Source organism: Labrus bergylta, chromosome 7, assembly GCF_963930695.1.
Source record: "Labrus bergylta chromosome 7, fLabBer1.1, whole genome shotgun sequence".
Lineage (NCBI taxonomy): Eukaryota > Metazoa > Chordata > Actinopteri > Labriformes > Labridae > Labrus > Labrus bergylta.
This window is the reverse complement of record NC_089201.1, coordinates 27,728,752-27,751,550: the sequence shown is the minus strand read 5'-3', so window position 1 is coordinate 27,751,550 and position 22,799 is coordinate 27,728,752. Positions and strand designations below refer to the sequence as shown.

Below are 22,799 nucleotides of genomic sequence, written 5' to 3'. Positions count from 1 at the left end.
AAAGCGCTGTGTTTGCTCTTAAAAACTGAAGATATAGTTCCTAACAAACTCTCCCTGTTTGTTTTGTCTGGCTCTTTGTGCAGCCTGTGCAGACACACACACATCCACTACATGAATGAGGTGTGTGTGTGTGTGTGGGTTACAAAACTGTCAAAGATCATTTAAGTATAAAACTTATTGTTATAAATATAACAAAAAAGATTTTTAAAAGATTTCTGTATTACAGCAAACTTGTTATTAACAGAAATGTTTCTTTGTTTGCTAAGTTGTCCCTGATGGCTGGTAATAAATGAGATGAGATGAGATTCAACTTTATTGTCATTACACATATACAAGTATAGAGTAACGAAATGAGGTTAGGCATCTCACCAGAAGTGCAAATAAGCAGAAAGTGCAAGAGTCTGTGCTATGTACAGTAATTACAAAATTTACAGATGTAGACTAAAAAAAGTGAATTATTAGGTATATATGGATGGCTGGATTAATGGGATGCTATAAATATAAATAAATGCTATAAATATAAGTGTATTCTTAGGATTATAATATACAGATTAAGGTGCAGTGAGCATGCTATACTAGTTTACAGATAATATAAAGAATATGGACATATTGTACAGGTCGATAAATACTGTTATTATATATTATTACAGTCTGTTGTTCTCAGATTTTTAAAAGCACTTTCTAAATAAAAAAAAAAAGAGATCTAACTGCTTGTATTTTTATTATTATTGGAATTGTAGCATTCAGAATATAGTGAAGAACATTGAGGCTGTGATACATATTAAAACACATGGAGATGCATTCAGATTTTCACTGCTGTTTAAACGCACAGTTTGACTAATGGCCAGCTGAGGAGAAGAAACATTTTATTGCGCATATCTTTCTTTTTTCTGTCCATCCAGAAAACTGAACATTAAATATCTTTGTTAGCGAAAACATTTAAAAATGGACCTGCATTGTTTTTGCACTTTAGATCCGATAAAAGACATTTTCCAGTCAAATATTTGAAGTCTTTATTTTAAAAAGTGTTTAAATATCTCCGTGTGTCGTTCATGAGAACCCAATATTGTGTATCTTTTTGTCTCGTGAGCGGAGTGTATCGTCACAACCCTAATATATTGTGATATTTTAATGAAGTTACGTTAACCTTCATAGAAAGTTTTTCTACCTAACCCTGCCCGTGAAAACACAGCAACCAATCCTCACTCTTCCTGAGCTGACACACCTTCATGCCAGCTTTGCCCTTAAGATGATTAAGAGAGCACCCAGTCTGGGCTGACAGTTGTTGAAATCTCCTGGGCTGGACGAGAAGCCATGGAGGGAGAGGAGGAGGAGGCATGGTGGGTGGGGGTGTATTCCCACATGAGCGTGTAACTTGGCCAGTGTTTGGATCATACTGGGCCCCAGGGAACATCTAACTCTGTCCTGTCTCTGCTTCTCTACAAGAAGAGATATAGCCCCCCTCCCTGGAGGCACATCCATCACTTAGACCCAGCAAATAGAAAATGTCTAAACAACTACATTTCCCTTGAGTATAAATGTAGAAAGGTTAACAACCCGGGCCATTAGATGCAGTCAGCAGTTGTGAAGGGAGGAAGCCAGGGGCCGAATTGGCAGTGAAAACGAAAATGACCAGTTCCAGTGGCACACAGTCATTATGGGTTACAGATGGACTGGCATTATGGTGTCTGGCTGTCTGAATCGGGGCTCCGCTGTAGAGAAAACTCGACTGAGATCACCTCGCTAACTACCCACGCACGGCTGTCTGAGCCAGGGAAGAAACCGCCCGATCCCCCGCAATGAATTTCCCCAAACCACATCACAACAGGCCAGGGAGACATTTGTTTGTTCACCATTTTCTAAACACTGACAAAGCAGCAGTCAGATAAGAAGGAGGTCAAGGGGGGGGGGGGGGGTTCAACTCCCTGGGAATCCTACCTGACACATCCTCAGAGTGGAGGAGCAAGCTGCAAACTTCATGCTTTTATATCACATTAAAAAACTGAATGTGTCTCTCTATCAATTTGGTGCATAGAGGATTTTATCTGAGAAGGACAAATCTGTAATCATCAGTTTAAACTGGATCTGACCACAACAAGTTCTGTTCATTGAGAGCATGTGAAGCAGGTGCTCACTCACCTTCAAAAAGGAAGGTGAGTGAGCAGTGTATCGGATACAATACATCTGAATTTACAATCACCTCCTCCAGTATTTGCTCAATCCAGACAGTCTTCCAAACACACACATAAGGAAATCTTGTCCTTTCTATACACAGACGAGCTGTCACAACGGGACTGTTCAACTCTTGAGGCACAAGAGACCGTGTCATGACTTTTACATCTATACAAAATGACAGGCTGAGAGGGCCTTCAGACTGCAGGTGTGCTGCTCTACAAACTCAGAATCCACATTCATCACAGGTTATTCAAAAGCTGAAACATCTTTCTGTCTAGACCTCTCTTTTTTAGTAATTACTCTAATCTAATACTGCGGTTCATTATATCACATCATACATCACTGTAGATCAAATAACACACATTTTATCACCGGAACGAAGTTGACACTTTCAGCTGGCACCTCTCAGCAGAGTGACATATCAGGAGATGGTCAGAGTGTTAAAAAACAAAAAAAACAATGTGAGTACTGTGGCAGATATGTTAATGGATGACACTTCTCCAGAGTGTTAAGAGTAGGACTGAGCATCTGTTTGTGGCCTTAATCATGTGCTTCTCTTCTTGTGTGTGTGTGTGTGTGTGTGTGTGCATGTTTGTGTCTTTTTGGTAAGGAATGGAGACAAACAGATATACATGTCTAAATGTCGCACCTCTATAAACATAATTCTGTAAATATTAGTTTGGGTCATTAAGCTTGTTTGTTCTAATAGTGCATCAAACGGGGGGGGAGGGTGTGCCAAAGCTTTCCCTACGACTTTCTGTTTGTGCTGCACAACACTTGAATGCTAATATATATTTCTAAACACACACAAAAAAAAAAAAAACGAACTGACCAGGCTGGCGGGCTAATGTCATCAAAGATTTACTACATTTTGCTTATTCAACAGTAAATTTACTCAAGGATGGAATACATTTGTAATATGTCTAACAAGGTTTAAATTGCTCCAGAAAACATGACGGATGTTTCAGCTCATAAATAGTTTCTCTGTTGGAGTGGATGAGTTCCACAGCAAAACATATTTAAGCCAATTTAAAAAAAGAACTTTAAGAAATTGGTCATTTCCGCTACGATTTCATGAACCACAAATAAATACGCACAAATATTTACAAGTCAAAAAGTCCCAGCTGTGTGGAACATCTTTACCCACAGTTCCAAGGAGAATAATAGTTAAAGGTTTACAGCAGCAGAACTTTTCTTGTTTGGATAACATATTGTGTCGTGGGATATATGTAGCACAGCTTCTTATCATGTACATTTAAAAGACCTTGATATGATACACCTCGTCCTATTTAATGCTAACCAGTCCAGCACTTCTGAAAGTTGCTTACCAAAAGGTTTGCAGCACATAAATCAATGTTCATAGAGCACGTCGCCATAGGAACGACCACGTCGGGCCCGACAGAAAGTCAATATGACATGTCTAACCGAACGAGTCCCCGTCTTATACTGTACCTTCTGTTGAATACACGGGCAGTTCAAGAAACACATTATAAAAGTAACTCAGCGTTGCATCTGTTTTCTGAACAGGACCACTTTGATCCTTTGTGACGAGGTGTGAGACTGGCCAGGTGAAAGGAGGGCCAGTCTGCCTCCTCGTCCTCCCTGAAGACAGAGCCTGGAGACACTGGGAGGCTCGGTGACAGGCCCAGCCCGGCCCTTTCACAATCAATAAAACATGCTCAATTCCCAGTGTAATTACTGGATCCAGCAGCACGGCCTCCTCCTTCTCTTGTTGTAAGCACTAAGTTGAGTCATTCCTCCCTTAACTGTTGTCCCATTTTAAAGGTAACATACAATTATAGAGTGGATCTATGTGCAGGGTCGAGCTAATGAGTAAGAAATGAGGCCAGTCTGTACGTCTGTAACATAATTAAACTGCATATCAACCGACTTTAAAGCCCTTTAAAGTTTAACAAAATGCATCTCAAATGTCCAAATTAAATCAAGTATAATAAAGTTTATTGAAAATGTTACGCTAGCACCCACTTGAAAGTGATGGACATCAGCCAAAGCCTGGAGCAGAGCCATGACAGTTGTGCTTCCTGTGCAGGCCAGCGTCAGTCTCAGTATCCTACCACAGGCCTGCGGTAGGATATCTCGAGACAAGACTCAACTTCCTGCCCCCTCCACTTCCTGTTATTCAGGACCCCCCTCTACATGCCCTCTGCAGGGGTAGTAAGAGGGAGCGACGGAGAGAAGGAAGAAAGGGAGGGACCACCTTGGGGACACCCTTCCCCTCTGATCCCTTCCCTTATTACCTTCCTGACTGTGAGTCCGAGACTAAACAACAACAGAGAGGCTCATCTCTTGTGACTTGGCTCTGTGTGCTTATTATGTTTACTGGAAGGATCATTACGCAGGCTGGACGCCATGCACATTAGCCACTTACTTTAAAAATGAGCAGGCACAGGCCTTTTTTCTTGTTATTCCATCATGCACTTGTTACATAAGAGTGGGTAACAGCTCTCCAAACACAGGTTCATATACATTGGAGGAACAAAAAATATCATGTCTGATACGATGCAACAGCGCGGTAATCTGATGCGCATTGGAACAGGGATTCTGTGAAATAATCCATGACAACGTTTTAAAGTGTATCGAACTCAAAGTGTCAACACTGAGGCTCAGTTACGATTAGCTCCTGGCAGGCTGAAGACACAAAAGCAAGGCAGCCTAAATCCACAGTTTTACCGATTTTGTTTCAATGGAGCCTTGACACCGGCGCAGCAGGAAATGAACATCCACCTCTTTGTTCTTGCTTTCATCAGGAGGTGCTGCACCTGTAAATGGGGGGCTGTTGGCCTGAGGGGAGTGGAGGCAAGCCAGCCCTCTCACGCTCCCTCTCCAGCTCCCTTTTGTGCGAGCACGCTTATCTCCCTCTCCAGCAGTGAAAGGCAGGATTGTGGCCCCAGCAGCATCACTAGTGTTAATGTCTCCTGATGCTAATCTGACACACGGCTGATCCCTCAACAACCACTTTCTCCATTCCCTCTTTTAAACCCTCCCCCTTCTTTCTTTCTCCCTTTCTTTAGCTCTTTCTTCTTCTTGTTTCTCATAATTTCTGTCTTCCCGTTTCTTTTCTTTGAACTCATGTTATACATTTCCTCACCTCAGTTTCCAAGGCAACTAATGAGATATAATTAATAAGAGCTATTGCAAGGGCATTCGAACAAAAAAAAAAAGTGAAAAAGGAGGCTTTGAAAAATGTAGAGAGGTGGGGCAGTGTGCAAAACACAGACTTTCTGCAGCACTTCACCTACCCCTATAAAGCCTTTGCTCAGGGTGACACATTTCCTCCTGAGGTATGACTTGAATAACATTTAAAGGAGAAGTTAAAATAATTAGAATACCTTGAAGCTGTTGAAAGAAAATTGAATACATATGCCCGCTAAATAAAAACCTACAGGCCAACATCTTGACATTGTAAAACTGAGATTGGTAAATGTTTCTTACAGATTTAAACCCTTGTAAGGTCATCTTACTGGTCTTGTTTCATTAAGCAGTATATTTGCTCTACTTATTAAATCAGCCTAAAACTGACTCAATCAAGTAAGACATAAATAGGCATTGTTCAAAAGGAGACAGTGACCTGTGTGGTGGGGACACGCACAAAGCCAGTACACTGAGAGGCTGCACTGAAATGGCAGCCAGGCAGACAGCGAGTGGTTAATCTGCCCTGATGACTGGTAGCTCAGTCCAACTCTCCAATGACCAAGCTGTAATCCCACATTGGATCAATGCAAGTTCAAACAATCCTCCACGCTGCTAGCACCTTGCCTGGGCTGAGGGGGATGGTGTTGTAAGACAGGGACCGGGAGACGGAAAGCTACTTATCACCTCCAAAATGACATCAAAAGGAAAGAAAACCCCACAGGATGAACCACTCACTGAATGAGAGTGTTTTTCGTGGTATAGGCGGCGTTACACAGGCGACTGAATGGAAATGATGTCGCTCTTCAGATAAACACCAGACATGTATCTAATCTACGAAATCTGAACGAGTGGTTATTACAACCAATAAGCAAAGGACATCACATACTGACAGCATTAGCAGACAGACATCCTCCATCTCACTCTCACTGTACTGTCAGGGGATGAGAGGACTATGCAAGGTGACTTTGACTAAGTGCCTTGGGGTTTCATGAGAAAACTCCATTGACATTACATTAATTTTATGTCTCTTTTCTAACTGACTTAGGCGCCTAGAGTCCTGGATAGGAGGGAAATAAGAAGCAGACTTTTTTTGCAGCAGCGGCAGAGAAATAAAGACCAGGAAGACAACAGAGTGACAAATATGGTATGAAATGATCAGCTAGTCACTTTTGGTATAGTTTAGGAGTCATTCAACAGACGGGTGAGGCCTTTGTGAGACATTACAGGAAAATGTAAGTCAGAAACTTTCCACTAAACTTATACGAGTCTGGGTTGAACAGCAGGTGAGTGCTGGTGAAAAAGAGGCAGAAAGTAAACAAGAGAGTGAGAGACAGTGGAAGGCTGTATGACTGTGTTAACTGTGTGGAAGGGTAGAAGAGAAACAAGGCTCAAAGAAGCGCCCCATACCCATCCCATCCCACCTCTGTGGTAGTGTGCGGCAGCAGCGTTGTAACATAATTACTGCTGGGACACTTCTATTCCCAATGATCCATTTGCGTCAGTCAGGTTTCCGAGCGCAACCAATGAGTGGAATCTCAGTTTCTCAAGGATAAAGAGATGACCCTCTCTGAACAGTTATATCCATTTCATGTGGAAAAGCTACTCTCCTTCTCAAGGTAAATCCCCAGATGTACATTTGAGTGAAACTTTTATGAACAAAGAAAATTATGATAACTTCCTTGATGCAAGGGCGGGGTGATGAATTATGTCTCATTAAAAATGAATGTGCTTGACAACTGAGGATTCATAGACATGCATTACAGTTACTTAAGTGTCAGACTAAAGCCCTATAGCTGGTGCCTCGAAAGTATTATCATTACATTTGAGCTATAGAGCTTCGCATCGGAGAAAAATCAATCCGGCGGTCACTGAAAAGCCCTGAAGGTCATTTAACAGTAAAGTTGTGTCCAAAATTGTTTAACACGTCATAAGAAAATATTCAACTATGCCAAATTCATTTTGTATTTTCAATCCGAATGTAAAAAAAAAAAAATCAGGAAATTCTCAAATACTTTTGACTATTGTTTTTTTTCTTCTAGAATTCTGCATTTTCACACATACTATTAGCTTATTATTTGAGTTATGAAGCGTTGGGACTGCAGCTGCAGTAGTACGAGTTTTTATATTTTATATTTCTTGGTTGTATTTCACTGTCCTTTATCTGTGTCAAATTTCCCTTCCAGGGACAATAAAGATCTGAACTGAACTGAGTGTCTCTTTTAGACTAGGTGATCATTTAATGCCTTTTAGAAGATATCATTTTTGTTATTTTACATTCTACTGCTAATGATGAGAAATGTAGAAACACTGTAGAAACACAGTTTTTAAGATAGTTGTTTTCATCTGCTTTGGTTTAGGAATGCCTTTAGAGGGCATCTGAGGTCATAACTAGACACATGTCATTTCTGGTCATATGGATTTAGAAATAATATATTTATCTATGCTGGTGGTTCAAGAGTTAAAATACCTTCAGAAGTTAATTTTAAATACTTCTGTGGATTTCAACGGTTGCTGCGGTGATTAATTCTATTTTGCAAACTTGGAGGCAAAGCTCTGTGAGTTTACTGAGGATCATCATGAAGTGTCATCTTCTACTAGAGTTTCAAACTGCTACGGCTACAGTTTTTCGCACAGTGCCACAAAGTGAAGCTCGATTGTGCCTCATTCACGTTTTATTAACTTAACCTCCTGACCATTGCAAATAACTCCTAATCAAGCAATCTACTGTATGTCATGCTGTATCTGTAAAATGCAATTGACACACTAATGACTAGCTACTCACTTCATATTAAAGCCTTTGGTTTAACACTATATCTCTGAGCTAAGCCCTCCATCAGCCACAGTCCTTACGACAGGATGTCACTTTAACAAGTCAGTGTCTTGACATGGACCAACATCAGTATTCAGGACTCTTTATGGACGAACACTTCCTGTGTCACAATTTCACTGCTCAGATAGAAAGAAAATTTACACCTCTGGGTGACATTTAATTTTCAATTGCTATATATTTGTTATAAACATCTGGAGTATAAATAAATCACAAATCTCTTCTCCTTCATAAAACAATTTGAGAAAGACACCCAAACACAAATGCACAAATAGTGTAAATCTAGTGCCTGCATGGTCCTTGAGGTTTAAAAATGTGTATGGCATTTTCGGGTGGTACTGTGGTCTTCTTGTGTGCGATGGCATGTGGTAATTTGCATGGTTGTCTATATCAGATGGACTTCTCACTAGGGAGCAATAATAATGCCAACGCCATGGGGAGCAACAGTCCCCCACCCTCCAAGGAACCCTGCAAGCTTTGTTAAGTGCCATGGCAGCCTTTTGATGTTTCACAGACCGCCGCAACTCAGAAATGGTAAACAGAGAAGATGAACCAAGATCTTCCTCCAGGGGGAATCCACAGTGTAAGGATATTAGGGACGTCATGCATAATGTGTCTCAGCAAGCAGCACATTTTACAGGATCTCAACACGTCTTTGAACGTACTGTGGACCCAGATTAGACAACAAGATTTTAGATATTCTCTCCTCCCCTGGAGTTGAATGATCAGCAGTAAGATTTGAGTAAATAAAAACCGTTTTTTGCCCATAGTCCATATTGTTTAGGCTTACTCCGTCTTCAGAGAATATGTGATTTTTTAATGGTAAAAAATTGAAAAACCTGAAGATAAATATTTGATTTTGTCTTCCCATTTTTGTCTTCCACTCGATGCCTCTTTCCCACAGTGTTCCATTACATAAAAGGTTTATGCAATCTGAGCAGTGAGGATGGCCATGAGTCATAACTACAGGGAAAGGGGCTGGCTAAAGTAGCATTGATTTTTTTTTTTCTTACAATTTTTGTTATAGAATAAGTCTGTTAATGAGCTCCTTCAGTTCGAAAAGTAAGATTTTATTTCAGCTAAAGCAATAGTTTAGATATGTCATAGAGAAAAATGTGATACACTTTGGTTATGTCATACTGAGAGATAGTTTTCATGGTGAATAATCAAGAGTCTTTAATGTTAACAATATGTTTTAACAGAAAGCCTTTCCATCTTTATGTCTATCTCAATTAGAAACTCTGCTAACATCAATGAGCAGCATTTACAAAAGGGGGTTTTCTGCAGCTGCAGCCAACAGTTACTCCCAAATCAGATGATGTGTGCTAGCTGTCACATGAACACTGTGTGCAAGCAGTGTGATGGAGAGAGAGGGAGGCGGACTGAGAAAGTAAAAGAAAGAGAGACCCCTAAAGGCGCTGCTGCTGCTCGCCTCTTTAGGAATCTTTTCAGTCAAACTGTTTGTTGGTCGCCTCTGGTCCCAAGTCTCTGGGTCAGCTGCTGGTACACTCCCCTCCTTCTCCTACACCCCTACATACGTTCTGAACAACCCCCTCGCAGTCAGGCCAGAAACAAAATCAAGAACACCAGTCTGAGCATGAACACAGGCTGGCAACAGCTCACAGGTGGAAACACTACACCATTTTCAACTAGATTTGCAACCCACAGCACACAGATGGAAAGTGGACTGGGAGAGAGGGAGAGGACAGACGGGCAGACGCACAAACAGCGGGCAGACTCAACACCTCGCTCACAATCACAGTCACACTATAGAGAGCTGGGATCTAGAGACTGGAGATTCAATGACAATACTCTCTGAATGCCCTTGATTTAAAAAAAACTTAGACACCGACAGAAGTAGAAAAAAAGGGCGCAACATATTAAATTGTTTCCACTAATAATGGGGAACAAATGAGAATCGTCCATCTCTAAACAAAATAATTTGTAAGTTGCTTTGATAATGAAACCAGCATCATTACAGGTCATGGTGGTGCAGCCTAAAAAGTAGTATCAGTACTGGGTATTGGCAAGATCCCAGTCTATATACAGATCCAATACCAAAAACTTTATTCACCTCAAAAATAAACAAACATGAGTTTACAATACAAACAAAAACCACATTATGCTAGAAGAGGGTGTAATGTAGGTCAAAGCTTACAAAACCATAAGCCCTCACTGTATCGTATCAGCCAAACGAAAGGCTAGACAGATATCATTTCTGTCTTGAAAAGATGGTTTCACAACACGTTTTGTAAAAGAGGTATTGATGAGAGTTAAAATTCCCCCAAAAATGAGCGAGTCAAAACACATTCCTATCAAAATATGTCTACACACAGACCAAGAACACACCAAATGGTACCTTGTGTATAACAAGTTGGCTAAAAAGTACACCCATAAGGCGTTGCAGTGTTCATGCTGCGAGAGTTCAGCCCTCACAGCAGAGAGGAAGGCAACTTTGAACCAGCAGTCAGAGCCCTGCGGTGGACTGGAGCAGCATCCAGAGAGCAGAGAGGGGACCTGGGTCACTTCCCCTTCCCAGTTCGTAAGGATGATGTGTGATTGCGGGAATAATGGGAGGAATCACATCCCCCCCAGCTGTCCTGGTTCACATGGTCTCCTCAGACAAACAGAAAAACAACAATATCGCAAGGCATGGCCTCCTTCCTGCAGCACGGGAGGCCACAGGGGCCAGTCCGGCAGCTGCAGGAGATCTAAGTCTTCCTTCCAGCAGCTACTGGACTTTCAGTCAATGTGCTCGCTGCAGGAGCTGACACGCAGCTCTCACAGCTGGATTAACAACACCAGTCATTGACAAACACTTGGGTTCAATAAAAGGGGGCTAGATTAGGGTAAAAGAGGCTGAAACTCTTGTTTCATATAGAGATGTTGTGAATCCATTTTTTATTCCTAATATTGATGCCTTGGCTCCAGAATTGATACAGAGAAACCCTCCGATACCCCACACTTTGTAAAAAAAAAAAAAAAAACCTATTATGGGTAATATTTAACAGCTAGAGGCTTTAATAACCTGTAAGATTGATATCATTATTCTATGGCACAACTCAAAACATAAGAAAAGCTCACCTAAAAGAAAGTTATACACGAAGAAACCAGGAGCTCCTAAGGGGTCTCCACGACGTCTGGTGTCGGCCAAACAGCATCAGTGAAAACCTTGATTTTAAACTAAAAAACATAAAAATAAAAGATATGTGTTTTGACCAATTTTTGGAAAATACAGCCTTATAGACTCTCGAGAGTCACAAAAAATTGCACTCTACGTTATCACTGTTCTTTATTTGGGCTCTAAAACAGGAGTTGCTTGTGGAAGCAATGAAATAAAATGATTTCTTAAAGGAGAATGGGTCGAATGGGTCGAGATTTGGGGCTAATACATTATGATATAGTGTCTTAAGTTGATAGCTTTCGAAATGTCACAGAAGTGCAGATACTGGTATCAGCATTATATTAAATCGAGAGTCAAATAAACTACTCTAGCACTTGGTATCATAACAAGAAACAGCTTCATCGCGCAGTGAACCACATTTTGAAGGAAGTTAACTTTGCACATAATTCAATTGTTTGTCTGTTTGCTTCCACTCAGACGAGTCTGTGCAAAGGCAGAGCGGTGAAGTCTCCAGTGAGAGACGCTTTTTAAGATCTACAGTAGAACATCAGGAACTCTATACAGTGGGGTATATTAGCAATCATGGGAGATCTTTTGATCTAGTAAATTAGATTATAATGTATTCCTTTGATTTATGTTTTTTCAAAGTCTCATTAAAATTCAGTTAAAATGCAACTCAGCAAAGAGATGTCTTTCTTAACTTCCTTTTTAGTTTTGCTTTCTACAAGAACCAACTTAATACCAGCACGGAGGAACCAAGTCCCTCACCATTTTGTATCTTATATGGGCAAATGTGTTTAAAAAAAAGAAAGAAAAAGAGACGATTAAAAAGTGACAAAAACCAAACCACAGGAAAACACACCTTGGGGTTACATGGCCTCCAAGCGTAGAGCCCACTCACTTTTAAGATGATGAACGGTGTGAAACTGTGGTTTTTCTTTTGCAGTCTAGAAAACAAACAAGGAGGAGGAGGTATCATAGAAAGGTGCTAAATGACTTGGATTCTCAAAGTCATCACCTTAATTCTGCTGCATGCATCACAGCCTGCCATCCCCCAAACCACAAGTAGTGCAAATGCCACAGCACAGCAGCCTGTTGTCAAAACTCATCAAAGTAGCTGGTAGCTTTATCTTTGTTTGTTTTTTATATAGTAAATACATGATATGGAGTAACTATTCTGTTCTTTAAGGACACTACTTTGGCGACTCTATATGTTAGTTTCTAATCACATTCACAGTCAGAAGTGGGGTGAAAGCAGATTAGCCATATAGTGCTCTACTCCAGGTTCTTCCTGCTGATTCTCCGCTGTGGTCCAGGCTGCAGAGTTGAAGAGACCTCCATCCAGTCAGGCCTCGTTTGGAAGAGCGCACGGGGGGGGGGGGGGGGCAGGAAAAGACGGCACGGCCATAAGCTGCTCTGCCCCGCTCAGCAGCACATGTGCTGAGTGAGCCAAAGAGGTGGCTTACCAGCAGAGGTCTCAGTCAAGGGCAGGACAGTTGAAAGGTCACTATTAGCTGTGCTGCTATACAAACAGGGCTCAGCGAGTAATACATTTACCCTCTACAAGCTTACAGCAGGCTATTATTATAAGTGTCAAATCAAGTCATGGCGATTTATTAAGGTTGGAGCTTCATCATTTTACAAAGTAATTAGGGCTTTTGTTAAAGATAAATACTTTGACATGTTATAACCTTAAAATATGTTTTTTTTTTTAAAATTGACTCAAAGATTTTTGAAACTGTTTTTAAAAGTACTCACTGGATCTTAATGTTTTAAAAATGAATTCAATAAACTTTGAGTTAAACACTTCATGTAAAACAGTGAACATTATAAAATAAGTTGAGGCTGTCTTTTTTTTGGGGGGGGGATTTTTGTGCCTTTAATGCAGAGAGAGGACAGTGGACAGAGTTGGAAACCAGGGAGAGAGAGCGGGGAATGACATGCGGAAAGGGGCCACGGGTGGAAGCGAACCCGGGCCTACCACTCGAGACGAGAGTCTCAATGCTTGTGACGCGCGCCCTAACCACTGCGTCACCAGCGCGCCCCAAGTTGAGGCTTTCTTGACACCCACAGTTCACACTCATACCAATGGCTAATGCACACCGCACACACTTGTACCAAACAGAGACAGCCAGGAACACCATCCAAAACCAAAGCCATGTAGCAGGTAAAATCAAAGGCCCAACATGACCTTTTAAAGCATTAACCAAATCAAAAGAAACTTCAAACAACTTGTCTCTTGCCTTGATCAAAACTCAAAAAGTCTCAGCCATAAATTTCAGTACAGGTTTGCACAAAAAGGGCAGCACAAGACTTTTCCCTTTAGTCTACCAGGGACAGTCTACAGTTAACTGCGGTCTAAAACATTATCTGCAAGGCTCCAAATTCTGCATCCAACCTCCAGGTCTCACAGGAAAACGCTGGAATCTCCATATTGATGATAGCGCTCCAATAAACAATGAATCATGTTGCTAAGATGCGTTTGTTAGTTAAAGAGAGGTTGAATAGTTTCAATGTGAAACTGAAACTCACTTTGTTTCTGAGTGATGTTGGAAAAAAAAAATAGTAAATATTATGAATATTAAATTCATAAACTGCCTCTCTCGGCTCAATGCATTTGCCTTTGAACTAATGCAAACTCTGATGTTTAAGAACCATTTATAAAGAAGTTTCATTAATGAAACCAGCCAGGACACACTCATTGTCAGACGACTGAACTTCAGCTTTTAGACAACAGCAAGTCAATGTTGGAACAAAAGGTAAGGCAAAAAGGATTTTTTAAATAGTCACAATCACATTGAAACAACTTTAAAAATCGTAAAATGCAAAACTGCAGTCATTTTATAAGTAAATTTATAGTTAAAAAAAGGAATATACTGGCTTACCAAACAATAAAAGATACACTATCCTCTTTATCAGACCAAGAATATTCAGAATCTGTCTTGTTTTTTTTAATTCAATACATCCTTGGCTTTCAGCTTTCTGGTGTTTTGTCCTTCTTGGAAATCAGAAATGTCCTGGGAGGAGGAGGGTGGAGGAGAAAGACTTTCACTCAGTGATTCAGAGGCATCGAGTAAACGCCAGCATTCTCTTTCTGACAACCAGCGTTAATTGCAGATCCGACTCGCCCACACACTCCACATTTCTCCTGGAAGGAGAAGCTGAGACACTGAGATTGAAGTGGGATGAGAAGTGCAGTAAAAGATGCTGCAGCTGCCCGTTCCTCACACCGTCACCACCTCATATTTCTCCCTTTCCGTTGAGAACTTGTGCTAAGACACTAACAAGCACTTACGCACATTTACAGAGACATGCAGGGGGGCACACAAACACAACATGTAACAAGGCTAAAACGTTGCGTAAACAGAGGTAGTCATCGTGGGAAAATCATCCATTTAGCTTGCCATCCTTCATCAAAATATTGTTGATGAGATGATGCAGAGGGAGATCTAATAGATAAATACTCAAACCTCTGTGTGTGTGTGTGTGTGTGTGTGTGTGTGTGTGTGTGTGTGTGTGTGTGTGTGTGTGCGTGTGTGCGCTTGAGTAATACGAAAGTAGAACATTTGGGGTCTCTGAGGTTAGAGCAACAGTTCAATACATGCATAAGAGAGACGTTAATACTGGCTCTAGCTGTGCCTTCACAGACATCATATTCATTCCTCTGACTAATAGACAACATAAATTGTTAAAATGATATTCATTTGAGCGGCACTGAAAGAAGCCCTCATCCACACATTAGACATAAGAGCTCACGTGATGTGGATCATGAGCAACAAGGCCCATTACAGGCCAGGCCCCGAGCTGCACAGAAGCTAATGACTGCAGATTGGAGGGTGCTTTACTGCCTTTGCTTTAGAAATCACTGGCAACCAGCTGCTAATGTACACGCCGCCATAACATGGAATGTGCCGTGAAAAATACAAGTAATACGTCTGAAACAACTGATCCCTGAAGGACTACTTTAACAATATATGTCATTAACTGGACTTAGAACATACTGTAAGTGATAGAATACTAAATATCAGGGTTAAGGCAGGGTATAAAAACCTTTTGAGGTTGTTGATACACAGTTTGAATTTGGCAAAATAGATCAAATGTGATTTTACCCGTAGAATAACACCAAACCACCACATAGATGCAATGATGTAATCTTTTCTCAATTAAACCTATAATCCAAATTTAAGTTGTTAAAAAAAAAAAAGGAGGTCACAAAATACAACTTCAATAATAAAAAGGACTCCTTCAGTACAATATTTAACGAGACGTGTGTTGTACACATTCACTCGAAAACATTTGAGAAGGTCAGGTTACTGCTGGCTGTTGCCTTCACTGGCCAAGGCTTAAGGTCATAGGAGTCGCGGAGATTCAAAGAACTGTCACACAGCACAGATCCTCTCTCTCAAAAGCTCTCATATCAAGCTACCGATACAGATTATTACAAACATATTGTACATTGTTCCATAGCATTTCACTTTATGAGATTTTAAAAGGCAGTTTTTATTCATTTTTTATGGAGAAAGTATCAAAATAACTACTATTTCACAAACATCATGAACCATTCATAAACCACTATCATCCAACCTCTCTTATAAAGTAAAGACTGGTTTACTTTAAAATAAGGAGATCAGAGGCAAAGCACTGTATAACATTCAAATAGCATGGTAAAATGTACAAGTAATGACTTGTGCTTAGAAAAGTGGACTCCCTTTATGGTTGATTATATCATTGTATGACATAGTTGCAACACTTGCAACAACATGTATGGTGATAAACAAGCACGATGGTGTTAATGTGCAGTGACTGTCCAACACCATCTACATTTCCACTATAATTAACTTCAAGCAATTATGAAAACTGGCAACCTTTTCTTGCCAAAGTCCTTAATTTAAGATTGATTTAATCTACATTTTATTTAAGTTAAAATACCTCAGGCTGTTTTACACGTTTTTAAAAGTTGCATGTAAACATAAAACTTTGTTGTAGCCCCGGTATGAGACATAAAACTTAAATGATAATTCACTTTGAGAACTGTACCCTGCTGCTGTAGCTCAACAGTATCAACACATTGATTACTATTTTTGCTCCGCACGATGCGTTTGTTTAACAAGTCCACTCTTTCAGTCCCACGTTGAAATCTTTTGGGAGTTTTAAGAATCACATAATTCACATTTAAACCATCACTTAAGAGCAATACTAAAGGCATTTCAGCGACGTGTTAGGTTTAGGAAGATTCCTTTTTTTAAAAGTTTCTCCTGATTCTCTGATATCAACAGCGCCCTTTAAAATGATCAAACGTAGTGCGACATCAAAGGCTTGACTAATAACTCAAACATAGCCTCTGAAGTGACACTAAACGGCTTTTCGTAGTCGTGCTGTGTCGTATTTTCTACATGTACCCCGGTAAATAGAAAGAACAAACAGATTTGGAGATATACAGTTAATGTCTCCCGTCTCCCAAATCCACTCTACGTCTCCCTCTTGCGCTTTTCTACTCTCACTCTCTCTGTCGCTACAATGCCGCGCTGCCACACTCTCCGTAACATTGTTTCTATTTCCGTTACTCACCTTTACTCCCGAGTCAGACGCCGAGAAGCCTATAGACAACTCTATATCGGTGGCTCCAGTGGATAAGCGTAATTTCAGTTCACATTTACACGCTGACTGCTATTTTAGGGGGAGCTGACAAACTCAGAAAAAGCCTTCTCCCTCTTGTCAGTGAAAGACTCCTCCCCTTATCTGACGAGCTGCTCCCTCCCTCCCTCCCTCTCTCTCCCTAACTCTCTCAGGAACACACACACACACACACACACAGAGACACACACACACACACACACACAGAGAGAGAGACACAAGCGCACACTCCGCCGTCAAAACATTACAAAAGTAGTGAAAGTCCCAGGAGTAGCCTATATTGGAAAAACGCAAATAGTGAGAATGGCTTCATATACAGTAGGTAGCACATAGCCTGCTTTACAGCATGCCTGTTATTGTAACCTTGCTTAGTTGCTTTCCATTAACTGCTGATTCGTTTCATAGTCCCTTAGAATGACAACTCACTTTAAATGGGGAAATATAGGATATAAACAAACCAAACTTCTAGAAACTTTTGGCAGAGCTAATCGACAGGAACGACTAATGCACATACAACCATCTCAAAAAAAGAAACAATTGTCATTTTTTTTTTCAAAAATCTGTTTCTTCAAGACAGACTACATCTGGACAAAACAGCTACTTGTCCAAATTACTCCGCTCGGCCTCATCACATTAGTTACATTTGACGTCATATCTCTAAGACAACGGCAAAAAGGAATTTGATTCGAAGGACGTCTCCCTGGGCCAATCAAAAGCTGCAGCGTCTGTTGAGCTGCCAATTAGAGGAAGAAGGCGGGGACTCGTGTCACCCACATATGAGTTGGTCACGTGTACATGCGAGGATCACAGGAGGAGGTGTGGTAACTGGTGGAGCCTACTGGACAGGCTTTACCGTCTTCTGGAGGCAAGGGCGAGAGAGAGCTATTTCGCACGATTATCAGCTGCTGTTTCAGTTTTATATTTGGATTGGATGATGGTGAGGTCAGGTTAAGATATGGCCTACTACGAGCACATGAGCAATCAGACTATTTCGAAGAAATCCAATCAGTAGTATAAAACTACAAATATAGGCCAGGGTTACCTGTTTTTATTAAACGTGGCTTGTTTACACAAGTTGGTAGAGGTTAATCGAGGTAGGCCAAATAAACTACGGTTTACTAAAGTTCTATTTTCTGCACATTTTGTTCTTCTACTCCACAACACTGAGCAGGGAAACATTATCCTAATATAAAACGATGTTTAAAAATAAATATTTGTCTCAAGTAAGTAAAGTAAGGAACTCTAAAGTAAGGCTTATAAATTGTTAGAAAAAACAATTGAAAGTGGTCAGTACAGTTCCAACTTGACAAATTTCAACATCAAATTGCTCTTACACCCTTAATGAGTGAGTACTGTTTAACTGTTGCTATTCTAGTTTATATATAATTTTAACTTTGGTAGAAGCTGACTCAGGGAGAATCGCACAAAAAATTCCAGTGTACCTGTGCAAAAGGTAATAAACATTTATTCTATTCTGTTGATAGTTTAGTAATTTTTGTTGATAATTCTAGTTTTCATCAGTAAGATTATACATAATGAACTTTACTTTGTTTTGTTGCTTCCTGTAGGCTACTTACTACTGCAGTAGTGTAGGCTACATAACTTTTAATTAGGCAGTGAGAGTAGTTTCACAACCAGCGACTCATGCTCTTAAAGTAGGCTACTCACCATCTGTTATCACCCATTTGAACAGTAAGATTATTTTTTATTTGGAGCAGCAAAAAACTATTAGTGGGTGATTTTTTTTTTTTTTTTTTTTTTTTTTTTTTAGCCTTGTTGCTGAAAATCAGGGTTTTTCCTTCTTTAGCTCTAGCAAACCTAAACCATTCATTTCAGGGTAGCTGAGGTGCATCTGGGTTGAGATGTCGTTACAAAAACTAGATAAAGTTACAGTACTTAATTGAAACTTTAAATACTATTTAAAATGTAATAGTGCAAAGCATAGCAGACTAACTTTGTGCCTAAATACACACACATCTCTGTCTATGTTGAGTAGTCAGAGCAATCTGGTATCTTGAATCAGTAATTTGATGGTACAACATCCCTGTCTGAATAGTAAAACAAGACATAGACCTCCTCTACTAATTAGATCCTGTTTATTAGATCCTAAATGTTGTATGCCTGCTGCAGTGTGTAGCTCATTTTTATTAATCTAGTACAACACTGTCCTTTTTTACCAGTCACTCAGACTTCAGTCCTCATTCTTGAGTATTCTTCAGTGCTCTATGCCGAGGAAGAAACAACTGTGAATACTGGCAACTGAAGGCTGCTTTCTGCATTGACAACCAATCCATTAAACATAAGTCAAATTCACAATGGTCTTATTCCATTCTGTGTATTGGTTTTTGCTACAAACTGGTTGAGTTTCAACGATATGGGCTTAAAGTTATTAAAGTTAGTGTCCATTATCAGGGCTCCTGTCTCTTGGCCATGTTCTGTCCGGGTTAAAAAAGTGTACACTTAACAGCCACATGAGGCTATGTGGGTGGACTCTCCGCAGTTAACTTGAGAATTGGTGACCCTGTTTGTTTGACTGTGTAAACTGCTCCAGCAAATACTGTTATAGCACTCAAGAGTTCCACCTGCCAGGTTTTAACAGGTCAGGAGAGACATAAAGGCCATTGTCCATATCTGCATGGTAAAGAGAAATCATGAGAGAGTCACACATGATGTGAATACAAAGGAAAAGAAAAACAACTCATAGTGTAAATATAAAACTACTGTTATTGTCTTTATTGTAGTCACAGTAATGATTGATTTACAGTTGTCACACACACAAACACGCACGCACGCACACACACCTAAGAATGCAGATAAATTGTTGGGCAACATATTATTATTTAGCGACATGCACAGTAGCTTTTGGATGTTATTTGTTGCCCTATGTTCTTTAAGTTCCTTTTTATATATCTTTCCATTCATGATTAAATAAGAATTCAGCCAATTTTTCACTTGTAAACATAACTGCAATCTTTAGATTAGTTAGAAAACTTTCATGGGGGGAAAAAGAAAAACAAATTTTGAGACCAAATGTGCTTCTGTGGTACAAAAATAACTACCACAAAATGTACATCAAAAACACATTTCTTTCTGCAACATGTGACAAAAATGTAGAGCAACACCAGCTATTATAACTTCTCTTCAAAGCCCAGCACCTCATGCATGTACGCTCCTTTAAATGTACATTCCAATGCCCCCCAAAAAAATCTGCTTTCTGAGATTATCAGAAAAAAAGAAATGGCGTCGTACAAACTCAGCACTCATTCATCTTTTCATGTTATACACAGGGAAGACAATGTCCATCGAATTGAGATGATTTTTAATTTGAATACGTTTTTCATTTCAGAATCTTATTACTGTAACTCAGAGGAGTAATTGCAACTGACTGTTATTGGGAAACATGCTACACAAACACATAGGCCCATTCAAACTGCTGTATCATCACTTGAGAAAAGTATCTTAGTAATAAGCAACGTTTTTCTTTTTTGTTTTCTATTTGCAAGTGAAAGCCTTTTACAGTAAGGAAAAGTGGTTCAGCATGAAACTTTTTTTTTTCCCAGTGAAAACAACTTGACTGCTGTTCTCTGTTTATCATCATACACATGCGTGTTATTTCCTTCTGTGTTAGTGACAATAGTCGTGACAATAGAGAATCAGACAGAAACAGTCCCCAGCTGTTTTCTTGAAGTGTTTCTCAGTCAGGAAAGTTTCTGCTGTGCACTGGTTCCTAGTGAGTTCAGGCTGATGCCAACTGACAACAGAGAGGCTCCAAATTGCTCTCAGCATCTCCTTTAGCAGCACTTTTGTGTCGACATGCATCCCTCCCATCCTCCCACAGTGATGCCAGCAACACAAAAACAGTTGTGTGAGTTAATATGCAACTTCATTTATTTAGCATCCGCTAATTAAGTTTCACCTGAACTGATTTTACAGTGCATTTGGTCACACAATCACACAAAAGACACAATAATGTATAAGACTCATCTGAGCAATCATGAAATTACACAAGTTGTAGGTGTCATTACATTTCAATGAAGTGTAAGTAATCGAGACCTTTCCTGACACCTGGGTCTCACCTGTTTGTTGTTGCTTTCAAAGATCCTGCTGTTCCAATCTCTTTCTCTTCCCTCTGCAAGTCTTGACTTTCTCTATCTTCTCTCAGACGCCTTTGTTTTCACTCCGCCTTTCGATTTACCTCAAAGCCAGACCAGCTGGCTTTGGATGCTTCCCCTCCGAGCCCTGAGAGGCCTGTCTTCTTCACACCCTCTTCCTCCTCTTGTCCCTCGGTCTCTCTGCCGGCAGAGAGCGAGGGTGCTGGGGTTTGAAGGGTAGGACCCCAGATGGACATAGACATGTCGGGCATGTGTTACGTGATGGGGCTTGGCCAGCGGCTCTCTTAACCAGCCACAGCTGTCAGTCACAACTCTGGAAGGTGTTGAGGATTTCTTCTTGCTCTTCTCACAGAAGGCTGGAAATAATTGCAAAAAAGATCTTCAACATATTTTTCCACAACAAAGTGAATTATTTTAGAGAAAAATGTGCATCTGTTAGGTGTGATTCCTTACTGTGGTCTGGTCACGTCGGGCTTTCATGGAGATTAAAGCATACTTTTTAACATTATTGATTAAATGTCCATGCAGGGTTGGTTTTAAATTAAGGGGGAAAAAATTGTGTTTTTATCAAAACATAGTCAGTGATTTATTTCAACAAGTTGCAGGGATGTGCGCAAATAACGGCTTGTTCCAATGAGGCTTTGATGCACGACAGCTGGCATTTCCAACATCGCACCAGACCACAAATAGACCCAGACACTCTTTTCTCCAATTAAAAAAAAAAGGGACTAAAACACCCCGCCGCATGCAGCAAGCTTTATTAGGCTATGCAAGTCAGGTTTGATGTACATTACGATAGCAAAGAGAAAAAAGAAAATAGATGTTTATTTCGTAAATAAGAAAAGCAAAAGACAGATCACTGAGCCTCAGTTTTCTGAGACATCAATCTGACCACAGAGCTCTGAAATAACATTTAATTATCTGAGGCTCATTAAAACAGACTTTCTGAAAAGCTCTCACCAATCCCTCGTCCTCCACTCACTGCACAACTTTGGAGTCTCTCATGACTCTGAAATACACAGTTTCATGCGCTGTAGTTCCTTACAAAACCAACCAAAGAAATGTACACATTAGATGCAGTCATTAATTACTCAAATAGCCTAGATTACATTCAAAATGTTTGATTTGTCAAACTGATGGTTTCAAAGTGATACAACTCTCTCTCTTCCAACGCTTACTCTCTCACGCTTCCAACAAAGTCATATCTGAGGAGACCGCAACGACGTGTTAGATAATAAAGATCAACATCTAAAAATACTCCTTGTGTCACAGTCTAGATCTCTTCTCTCATTACCCACTGTAATTAAAGCTGCGAATAGTGCAGGTGAGCGCACAACTGTTAATGTGAAGGGCTGACATTAGGAGTGGCAACCTTCATGGTGTCATTTTCATCTGGGAAAGTGGAGCAGATAACAGAGCCACGAGATGTAGTGAATGTGGGTCAGTAGAGGAGGGGCCTGAAGTGCTTTGTGGTCAAATGTAGTCAAACTGTTCAAATCAATGCAGATTCAGTGTATTTGTTATACAGGTTTAATGATAGGAACGACTTCTCCCACCGCTCTGTGATGTTTCCTCCTCTTCTTTATGTCTTGCTGCTGTACAACTTTGACACGTCGCAGTAGGTTTTGCGGAGCGACTGTGCTCTTCCCGAGGCAGAGAACAACAGCACACAAAGGTCCCTCTGATGAGCTGATGATCTCTCTTGGGAGTTTCCGTCTCCTGGGTTCCTTCAAGTATTCCTCTCTGTTTATCACATTGCTGAATGCTTATCAAC

General features: G+C 40.3%; 1 protein-coding gene across 9 annotated transcripts in view; it reads right to left on the bottom strand.

Moving 5' to 3' along the window:
* mef2aa (myocyte enhancer factor 2aa) overlaps window positions 1-21,223 on the bottom strand; it is a 62,612-nt gene extending 41,389 nt beyond the window's left edge. For 8 of the 9 annotated variants that reach the window (XM_065957283.1, XM_065957285.1, XM_065957287.1 and 5 more), the window contains exon 1: window positions 16,848-17,007. The gene's annotated coding sequence lies outside the window, so the exon portion shown is untranslated. Of the gene's footprint in view, window positions 1-16,847; window positions 17,008-20,989 lie in introns of those variants that run through there. The other variant, XM_065957282.1, reaches the window with a different exon arrangement.
* Between the last annotated feature and the right edge of the window lie 1,576 nt (window positions 21,224-22,799).